The 10,797-nt window shown below is 39.6% G+C and overlaps 1 long non-coding RNA gene across 2 annotated transcripts; it reads left to right on the forward strand.

Moving 5' to 3' along the window:
• The first annotated feature begins 9,266 nt into the window (after positions 1–9,266).
• On the forward strand, positions 9,267–10,271 carry LOC132166530 (uncharacterized). 2 transcript variants are annotated; one of them, XR_009438575.1, is made up of 3 exons: positions 9,267–9,383; positions 9,458–9,564; positions 9,693–10,271. It is a non-coding gene; the product is annotated as an uncharacterized LOC132166530 (long non-coding RNA). The 2 variants fall into 2 exon arrangements; XR_009438576.1 differs by having other exon boundaries at positions 9,470–9,564.
• The last annotated feature ends 526 nt before the right edge of the window (positions 10,272–10,797 follow it).

Consider the following 10,797-nt stretch of genomic DNA (forward strand, 5'->3'; position numbering starts at 1 on the left):
TTTTTAGTGTGCACTTCTCGGTTTGCTCTGTTTGTTTGTCTTTTTTTTTTTTCTTTTGGTTGCTCATACATAATCAAACCCCTCAAAATTCAGTATTTCTGAATCTGATTTGAAGCATTAACCGAGTACTTCCTTTTTCCATCCCTTAAGAACTTCAAAGCCACAATCTTTCCCCTAAACTTTGAATTACCATTCAATACCTTTTCTCCTGAAAGCTACTACATGGGAAAAGGTAATCAATGATAGCTGAGGAGTTTCTTGTGGGTACTGTACATGTGATCCTTGATTTTTGGTAACAAAATGGCGGGCTTCCTGATATCTAGCTGGCATTGAACCCATTGGAAGCTAGTGTTGTTTCTGATACCTTCAATTATCAAAATGTTGAGATGAGAAACCGAAGCTAGACTTAGATGGTGACATTATCTGTTGACTAAGAGGTGTGGGTAAGTTTTCAATGGTGGTTCTTTTTTTTGATAAGTAATAACCAGTCTTATTAAAAGCGTAAGGTGCCCCAAGGTACACATGAAGTATACAAAAGGATCACCTAACTAGAAAAAGAAAAGCGAGCAAGGAAATCATCATAACTAATTGACAACGGGGACAAATGTGCCACAGTCCAAAGATACAAAGTGTGAAAGCAAGAGGATAAAATGTCCTCCAAAGACCTCTCCAAGTCTTCAAAGCACCTATTGTTCCTTTCCTGCCATAAACACCAAAAAAGACACGTAGGCACCATCTTCCACACCACAGCACTCCACCTCCCAAAAGACCACCAATAGGCTAACAGATCAAATACATGTCTAGGCATCACCCAGGCCATCCCAAAGTGACTAAAGATGGCATACCACAGAGCAGAAGCAACCTCACAATGAAGAAGGAGATGATCTACCGTCTCCTCACTGCTCTTGCACATGCAACACCTATTTATCATAATGACATGACGCTTCCTGAGATTATCCAAGGTCAGTATTTCGCCTAGAGCTGCCGACCAAACAAAAAAAGCCGCTCTCAGAAGAGCCTTCGTCCGCCACACACTCTTCGAAGGGAATCTCCTACCCTCATTGCAAGCCAAAGAATAAAAGAGGGCCTTAACCTTGAATAGACCTCGTTTGGAAGAAATCCACCACAATCTATCTTCACACCCTTGTCTCACTCTGACTGAATGCAACACCTGTAGAAAGGACGCAAAGACTTCCAACTCCCAATCATGTGCCTCTCTAGTGAAACTCACATTCCACTGATTTGAACCTCCCAACATCTCCATACTAGCCGCAACTGAAGCATTCTTCTCACGAGCAATTCCATATAAAACTGGAAAGGCTACCTTTAGAACCGAATCTCCACACCACAAGTCATGCCAAAAGCTAATCCTTGTTCCATCCCCCACCACATGTCTAGTAAAGCCTTTGAGAGTCTCCCACCATTTCCTGATATTCTTCCACAACCCTACCCCATAAGCTCCTCCAGGCTCAAGAGAGCACCACCCACCCCAAAAGCTCCCATATTTCGAATCTACCGCCACTCTCCACCAAGCATCTCTCTCAATCCCATAGCACCACAACCATTTCCCTAAAAGTGTGCTGTTGAACACCATTAAATTTCTGATTCCCAACCCTCCCTCCTTGATTGGAGTGCAAACCATCGCCCAATTTACCAAGTGAAACTTGAACTTTTTGCCTATACCACCCCATAGAAATTGGCGTTGTAGCTTCTCGATGTGCTTAGCAACACTCACTGGGATAGGAAAGAGAGACAAATAATAAGTGGGCAAATTTGCCAGGGTGCTCTTGATAAGGGTGACCCTACCACCCTTCAATAAGTACATCCTTTTCCAGCTAGCCAACCTGTATTCTAGCTTCTCAATAACGCCATCCCAAATATGCATGGCCTTATAAGAGGCTCCCAATGGAAGGCCGAGATACTTCACTGGCAAAGATGCAACCCCGCATCCTAAAATGCCGGCTAACATACCCACTTGCTCCACGTTCCCCACCTGAATTAAAACCGACTTAGCCAGGTTTACCTTCAGCTCGGAAGCAGCTTCGAACAACAAAAACACGCTTCACAAATACCGTAGTTGGTTGGGCATAGCATTGTAAAAGGTCAAAGTGTCATCGGCAAACAGAAGATGTGAGAAAGAAGCATTACGAACTGTGAATCCTTCTAGCAGCCCGCCGTGCACCGCCACTGAGATCATCTTGCTCAGAACCTCCATCACAAAGACAAACAACAATGGAGAAAGGGGGTCCCCTTGTCTCAATCCCCTGGAGCTACTTAAAAAACCATTAGGGGAACCATTAACCAGAATCGAAAACGCGCCGAAAAAATGCAATGTTCTATCCAAGAGCACCATTTCCCCCTGAAACCACACCTCCTAAGCAAATATAACAGAAAATCCCAATTCACATGATCATAAGCTTTTTCTAGATCTATCTTACACATCACCCTTGGCTCTCCCGACCTGCTATATATCACTTTATGATGCTTAGCCATCAGCAGGTGCACTATTAAGCAATCAAAGGCAGTTTCTATGTGTTAGATGAGCATATTAGGGTTAATATATTATATGGGGTATTTTGGTCTGTGTACTCAATGTTACATTATATATATATATATATATATATATATATGAAGTATGAGAGGAGAAGGCTATGTGAAACAACATAGCCTCTTCTTTCTTCTCTTTACATGCAAACCCTAAATCCCTCTAACATGGTATCAGAGCCATAACTATTGACGGCATTTGATTACTCTCCCACCCCGCTTCTTCCTCCCTTCTTTATTAATATATTTGTTTTTTACCCAAATCCTAGTTTTATTCTACTGAGCGTGGAATTGTGAGACGTGGACTTCATGCCCACGAATAGTGATTGGGGATAGATGTTCGCCGGCGTGGTTTGTGGTGTATTTCCGGTCTAGTCTGTGGTTGTTGGTGACGTATATGGCTGCCGGTAGGTTACAATGATGATCGGCAGAAACTGGGTTGTTGTTGAAGTGTGGTCGTCGACTAGGTCTGTGGTGGTTTGCCGGCGTATTCTGTGGTAGTCGCTTGGGTCTGTCGTCATGGTTTTTGGTATCACCGGTGAGGTCTGTCAGACGCCGGCGTGTTTCCATGTATTTCCGGCGAGTTTCCGGCGAGCCTCCTGTAAGTCTCCGACGCAAGTCCCTGTTTGGTTTAGCTTCTGGTTTTGGTCTTTTCAGTGGGATTTCCGGCGTGGTCTGCCTGTCCCAGATGAGTTTTGACGGTCTCCGGCGAGTTTCTGGTTTTGGTTTTTTCATTCCTTTTAAGTGGTTATTACAGTTACTCTTATTTTTTTTGTATTTCTGTGGAGTTTGGCTTCTTTGTTGTTGAGATTATGGCCGCTAAACTTGAAACTTCCTTCGTTAATGCTCCTATGACTCTTGTGAAGCTCAATGGAAAGAATTATATTTATTGGGCAAGGTCTGTTGAAATTTTTCTCAAAGGCAAGGGTTTGTTTATTCACTTAACCTCGGGTATGCCTAATGAGTATCCTCCTAGCCTTTGGGAACAAGAAGATAATCAAATTATCTCTCTTATGTTGAATAGTATTGAGTCTCACATTGGATCTTCATGCATCTACTTGCCTAGTGCCAAGGACATTTGGGATCATCTTAGTCACATGTACTCTGGAACTGGGAATATCACTCAGATTTATGAAGTGTGTAAACAATATTTTGGACTTGAACAAGGTGATCAAACTGTGGATGAGTACTACAACCAAGTTGTGGCTATTTGTAAGGAGCGAAACTTGTACCAACCGCTCTCTAAGGACCTGAAGAAAATGGAACAGCAACGTCAAGATGTGGATGTGGTTCGGTTTCTTCTTGGCTTGAAGCCTGAGTTTGAGTCGGTTCGTGCGCAGATTTTGGGGGTTCTACACTTCCCTCACTTCCTGAAGTCTTTTCTCGGATTCAGCGTGCTAATCTTACTGATCATAGCTCTTAGATAAGTTCTGAGCGTACTGGTGAGGGCGCTGCTTTCATTGCTGCCCATGGAAGTTATGGTAGTTCTCGTGGGGGACGTGGTGGTCGTGGTTTTTGTGGTGGACGTGATTCTCGAGGTGGAGATCGCATCGGAGGTCGTGGGCCTTGCAAATGCACTCATTGTGGTCGTACTAACCATTCTGTGGATTTTTGCTGAGATTTACATGGCACACCATCTGGGTTGGCCAATCAGGTTGCTTCTCACGATGATTCCTTAGCTCTATTTGGACCACCTGTTAGCTCGAGCTCACACTTCGAGAATGATTTGATCTCCATTCCGAAAGATGAGTATGCTCAGTTCTTAATCCATAAGCGGGCTTCTACCTCTTCCACTGTTACTCTTGCTCAGTCAGGTACTGCATCTCACTGTCTTTTATCCTCCACTCGCGACTCTTGGATTATTGATTCTGGCGCCAATGAGCATATGACTGGTTCGTCTACTTCTCTCTCTGATTATCATCCTGTTGATACACCCCACAGTGTCACCCTAGCTAATGGTTTCCTCTCCACCATAGCCGGCTCTGGCCATACCCATTTGAGTCCAGATATTGAGTTGTTTTCTGTTCTACACGTTCTTGGTTTTCCTTTTAATTTGTTATCCATTAGTAAAATTACCAAAGCTCTTAATTGTTCTGTCAGTTTTTACCCTTCTTTGTGCATTTTTCAGGATCTCAAGACGAGGAGGATGATTGGTATGGGGCATGAAGTTGGTGGCTTATATTATCTGGATCTTGCACCTTCATTTTCCTCATGTGCTTTACAGTCGTCAACCTCAGCTCTTCAGTGGCATTGTCATCTTGGTCATCCTTCCCTTCCTACGTTGAAGCATCAAGTCCCGAGTCTTCGAAATGAGTTGTCTGTGTCTTGCGAAGCTTGTCAGCTTAGTAAGCACCGTCGTGTTTCTTTGCCGTCAAGAGTTGTTAGTCGTGTTTCCCATCCTTTTGAGTTAGTTCATTATGATGTATGGGGTCCTATGAATATTTCATCCAATAAATTTCATTATTTTGTGACCTTTGTGGATGATTTTTCCCGTATGACTTGGCTATTTTTAATGAAAAATCGTTCAGAGTTATTTTCTGTTTTCCAAATTTTTCGTAATATGATTAAGACTCAATTTACTAAGAAAATTCATATTTTGCATTCTGATAATGCCAAAGAATACACATCTTGTTCTTTTGCCTCTTATTTGTCTGATAAAGGCATTATCCATCAAACATCATGTGCTCACACTCCACAACAAAATGGAGTGGCTGAACGCAAGAATCATCATTTATTGGATGTTGCACGCTGTCTTTTATTTCATATGCATGTCCCCAAACATTTTTGGAGTGACGCTGTTCTTATTGCTTGTTACCTCATTAATCGAATGCCCTCCTTAGTCTTAGATGGTGCTTCTCCTCATTCTCTCTTATACTGTTCTTCACCCCCATTTGCCTTACCACTTAGGGTTTTTGGGTGTGTTTGTTATGTTCATAATTTAGGTCCTGGTTATGATAAACTTGATCCTCGTTCTACCAAATGTGTCTTTCTTGGTTATTCCCCAACTCAGAAAGGATATCGTTGTTATAGTCCTGTTCTTCGCCGCTACTTTACTAGCGCCGATGTCACCTTTGTTGAGTCTCTCTCCTATTTTCCTGTTGATGCGTCTTTTGGAGCGTCTACTCTTGAGCCTGATGTCGCGTCTGTTCCGCTGCCTGTTCCATATCTCTCTAAGTCTGTCATGTTGCCTCCACCTTCACCTGCTCTTCTCCAGGTTTATACAAGTCGGTCACGCCCATCAGCTCCTGCACCTCCACCATCATCCTCCCCTCTTCGGATCCGCTGGCACCTGCATCTGATTCCTTGCTCATTGCCCTACGGAAAGGTACACTTTCTTGCACTACTAAACATCCTATCAATCAGTTTGTATCCACTAGTTCTTTGTCTCCTTCCCATTCTTGCTTTATTTCCCATCTTTCTACTGTTTCCACCCCAAAGACAGTGCAGGATGCCTTATCTGACTCTGGTTGGAGGCAAGCTATGGAATTGGAAATGAAGGCCTTACATCAAAATGGTACGTGGGAACTTGTTCCATTACCCCCTGCTAAGAAGACTGTTGGTTGCAAATGGGTATACACGATTAAGTTTAATCCTAATGGTTCTGTTGAACGGTGGAAAGCTCGTTTGGTTGCTAAGGGTTATACACAGACATATGGTATTGATTATGATGAGACGTTTTCTCCAGTTGCCAAAATCTCTTCTGTTCGTATTCTTATTTCTTTGGCTCCAATCTTAATTGGCCCTTATTTCAGTTGGATGTCAAAAATGCCTTTTTACATGGGGATTTACATGAGGAAGTTTATATGGAACAACCACCTGGGTTTGTTGCTCAGGGGGAGTATCGGAGTTGTGTTTGTAAGTTAAAAAAGGCTTTGTATGGTCTCAAGCAATCTCTACGGGCATGGTTTGGGAAGTTCTCTGAGGCCGTTATGGAGTTTGGTCTTCAGCGTTGTCAGACAGATCATTCAGTATTTCACTTGCATACAAATGCAGGCTACATTCTTCTTGTGGTATATGTAGATGACATTGAGATTACAGGTGATGATTCAGGAGGTATTGCACATTCTTGGATGGTAATTTGGTGACTTGGAAAAGTAAGAAACAGACGGTGGTGGCATGGTCGAGTGCTGAGGCAGAATACAGGACAATGTCTAATACTGCTAGTGAATTGACGTGGTTACAACATTTCCTACTGGAGATTGGATTCATCGCTCCTACTCCTATACCGTTATTTTGTGACAATCAAGCTGCTATACATATTGCGTCTAACTCTGTTTTTCATGAAAGAACTAAGCATATTAAGGTCGATTGTCACTTTGTTCGAGATAAGATACTCAGTAGAGATATATCTACACCATTTGTGAAGTCTGAAGATCAACTAGCTGATATGTTTATAAAATTCTTGTGTCGAAAAAAGTTAAGAGTTTATTTGTTCCAAGCTGGGCTTATATGATATATATGCTCCAGCTTGAGGGGGAGTGTTAGATGAGCATATTAAGGTTAATATATTATATGGGGTATTTTGGTCTTTGTACTCAATGTTACATTATATATATATATATATATATATATATATATATATATATGAAGTATGAGAGGAGAAGGCTACGTGAAACAACACAGCCTCTTCTTTCTTCTCTTTACATGCAAACTCTAAATCCCTCTAACACTATGAATTAAGAGATAGCTTAACATAATTCTGTATTTTTTTTTTTTATTTGAGAAAAGATTTACTGCAGGCAACTCCATAGAGGCATAAAGGTTAGCAAAGGAGAACAATAATCTCTCCCCCATCCACTTCGAAGAAAAAAAATTGCACTAGAATAATGTGTGTCCAGTTTTCAGCTCTTCTCATGTCTTCCACATTTTTTGTGTCTTTGGGTTTCTCATTCAATTCCTAAAGTCATTGACTCTGGAAAGTAGTTGTTGGAAAGACGAATCCCATTTGGTTTGTACTACTATGTATTAACTAAGAGTTGAATCTAATAAAGCCAGAGACACATTTCACATTTTGTGCATAATCTCATACTAATATACTAAACAATTGGGTTGGCTCGTTAACTTCCAACTGTTTGATATTTGGGAGACTAGAAAGTATTCAAAAGTCGAAACTTGTCTGGACATTCTTAATTTATTGCCATATGAACGGTTTATCTATTTATCTCTTTGTCCTATCATCTATACATACATGAACACTTATTTTCTTTATGTGTATATTGTGTTTTGAATCGCAAATATATGTATTGTAACTTTTTTTTTTTTTTTTGCTTTATCTTTTTAACAGGTGAAACTTTAGGATTATAGTATAGATCTAATAATAACAATAATAAATAAAAGACCACCAGTTCTATGCTCTTTGGTTTATTGTAACTGTTCTTGTTAATGGGCAATATTTCTTATTCTTCTAATTGATCATTGTTTAGTGGACACAAGTTGGGTTAATTTTGTTATTCAACTTGCTTTAGTTTGCTTGAGTGCATTTATGATGTTTATTATTTAGGCCAATTGCTGAGTGTGTTCCTCTAAATATCGCCAGAATGTCTTCCAAAAAGAAAAATGTGTAGAGCATAATGTTAATGTTGTGGCAGCTGGAAGGGATGCTGGACTTGATCCAGAAGAACAGATAACCAGGCGATGCATTCTTACTGTCAAAACTCCAGATTTTGACTTTAGTGGATGTGCATTATGTTAGTTCTATAATCATTATTCTTCCCATCAATAGTTTCTATTACATAAATGCTTCATTATTTACTTCTGGCCTTTAACATTTTTGTATATGAAAAAGAAAAAAAATATTTGCTATGCATAATGCATCTAAAGACCAAATGGTAGCTATGCCCTGTGATTGTATGCCGTCTCAGCAGTCTGTAATTGAAACTTTAAGGGCCTTCCAGTGATTACTGCTTGTCATATGTTTTGTGATTGACTAGTATCTTGTGATATAACTGGGGGCCATATTTGCTTGTTGCTGTGTATCAAGAACTTTATTCTTTTTAATTTTTTATATATGGTGTCCTTGTTATTTATTTTTTTGTCTTATTAACTTTAAATTTACATCATCAACTTGACAGATTTTAATTGTCGTTGATCCTGTTGCTTGCATAGGCCAATCTACAGAAATTTGGTCCCAGTGCAATTATTTGTTGTTACCATTACCGGGTAGTTTATATTCAGTTGACATCTGGACTTTTCCAGTCCTATGTTTGAAATGCTTTGCATTTCCAGTTTGTTTGTTTCGATACCTAATTACGTGTATTGTTGCATTTTGCAGTTCTATTGCCAGTGGAATTAATCTTCTGTTTATTTGCACTACAAATGTTAACAAAAGTGGTTTTGTTGCACTGATTGCAACAGAATTCATTCTGCTTTGTAAAATTTTGTAGTTTGTGGAAATCAAAAGTTTCCAGACTCACTGCTGAATGTTGTAAGGATGCTAACATTGATATAAGATGGTGAGTTCTTAATAGGAATTGGTCTCTTCATCATATGAAATTAGATACTTGTTTTCAGAGTATGTTACCATTTTTCATGTTTCTCATTGTTAATTGCAATGTTACTATACAAGTGATTTTCCATTACACGTAAAAAAAAAAAAAAAAAAAAAAACTTATTTCCAATCATATGAAGTTAGTTTTGACAATGAGATAACTCGTTACATCATTAATTGTGCAGGGTACAACATATGCGTATTCTCACATAGTAAAATTAAAAAAAAGAAAAAGAAAAAGAAAAAAGATGATGCAGCCAATCAATTGTGTCAGCTGAAATGTTCCATAATATTTGGGAAGGAAGTGGTAGAGCTCCCTCTAGTAGCAACCAATACTAATTATCAAGGACAGGTAATTTTCATCTATTGATGGGATTTATTTTTCTTTCCCTTTTTTGGATTAATTGATGAATGCTGTTGGTGAAGGATTACCTTCAGTCCTTGTTTACTTGCATTCAGAACCATGTGATACCAGCTGCTGATGAAGCTGAATCATTATGGACAAATATTTGATTTTATTAGACCAAAATGAGGTACTTGTTTTTTCCACTTTCTGTTTGTTGTTTGGGAGTGCAAAGAAGTTGAGATTAGTATGTACCCTTTTTTTTTTTTTTTTTTTTTCTGTTGCATTACCATATGGTGGTCTTCCGAGGAATAACAGTGCTTGAAGTCAGTCCCCCACATATTGAATTATTGGTGCTCAGGTGTTGGGAGTACCACAAAAATTTTGTAAAAATGGAGAAGTGATGCAGCCCAACTTGCAAATAGGGCCTGATGGAGGATCTTGATTCTTGAGTAAAGCGGGAAGGCTTCTGTGTTAAGGATAAACATGAGGTGCATGCTAATACCCAAAAGGACCCTCAGCTCCAGCATGAAAAATCAGCAAAAACATTCACTATAGATTTCCAGATCAGCTCACAACAGTAAACACAGAACAGCAGCCTCTTCTTCTTGAATCATGCTGCAAACTCAAGCTCCTTGATTCACGGCCTGAATTACTTCTGACAAGCCTCTCATCTCAGCACACTATCAGCTGGTCTGCGCCTCATCACAGCCCACCTTCGGTCCTCTCAATTTCTTCTTTTGTGTTGCCGTGTATTACCTACATGTCAAACTTTCCTTTGTATTTTCTTTGTCTATGTACTGCTTGTAATCCTCTAAACCTCCATGCTTATACATAGACGTAACTACTATGTTATTTGGTAAGTTAACCAAAACAGAGATTATCCAAATTCTTTCATTTTGGGGTGGGAGTTTGCGATTCCGCAGGAGACAAATCATGTGTAACCTCTGCTCGAACTTGGCTTGAGCAAGAATGTGACTAATTATAGGACAGAAACTTTGTACGACCCTTCCACGACATTGGCTTGAGTGAAGTTGCGACATTTTTTAATAAAGACTTTCTGTAATTTTACTTTCAGCGCTGAACCCTAATTTTTTTTAAGCACAATAAGACTAGCTTGACCGCCTAGTTGTTATTGTTGTTCAGCTTTATGAATAAGAATACTGTAAAGAGAATTTCTCTTCTGTTTCCTATATTTCTATTCAAGGCTTTATGAAAGAGTTGTTTGATTTAGTGTTTGCAGATTCTAGCGACCGAGTACCTTGGACTTGATTGTTCATTTTTATTGATACCAATTAATTAATTTAATTATAGCACATCCTTACATATTAATCATAATGAGTCTTAACTCCTTTCTGCAAATATTGCCATCCTTAATGGTCCCCTTCGTACGAAGTGGAGGAGTCATCCATGAGTAATGCTA

This window comes from Corylus avellana, chromosome ca11, assembly GCF_901000735.1.
Source record: "Corylus avellana chromosome ca11, CavTom2PMs-1.0".
Taxonomy (NCBI): domain Eukaryota; kingdom Viridiplantae; phylum Streptophyta; class Magnoliopsida; order Fagales; family Betulaceae; genus Corylus; species Corylus avellana.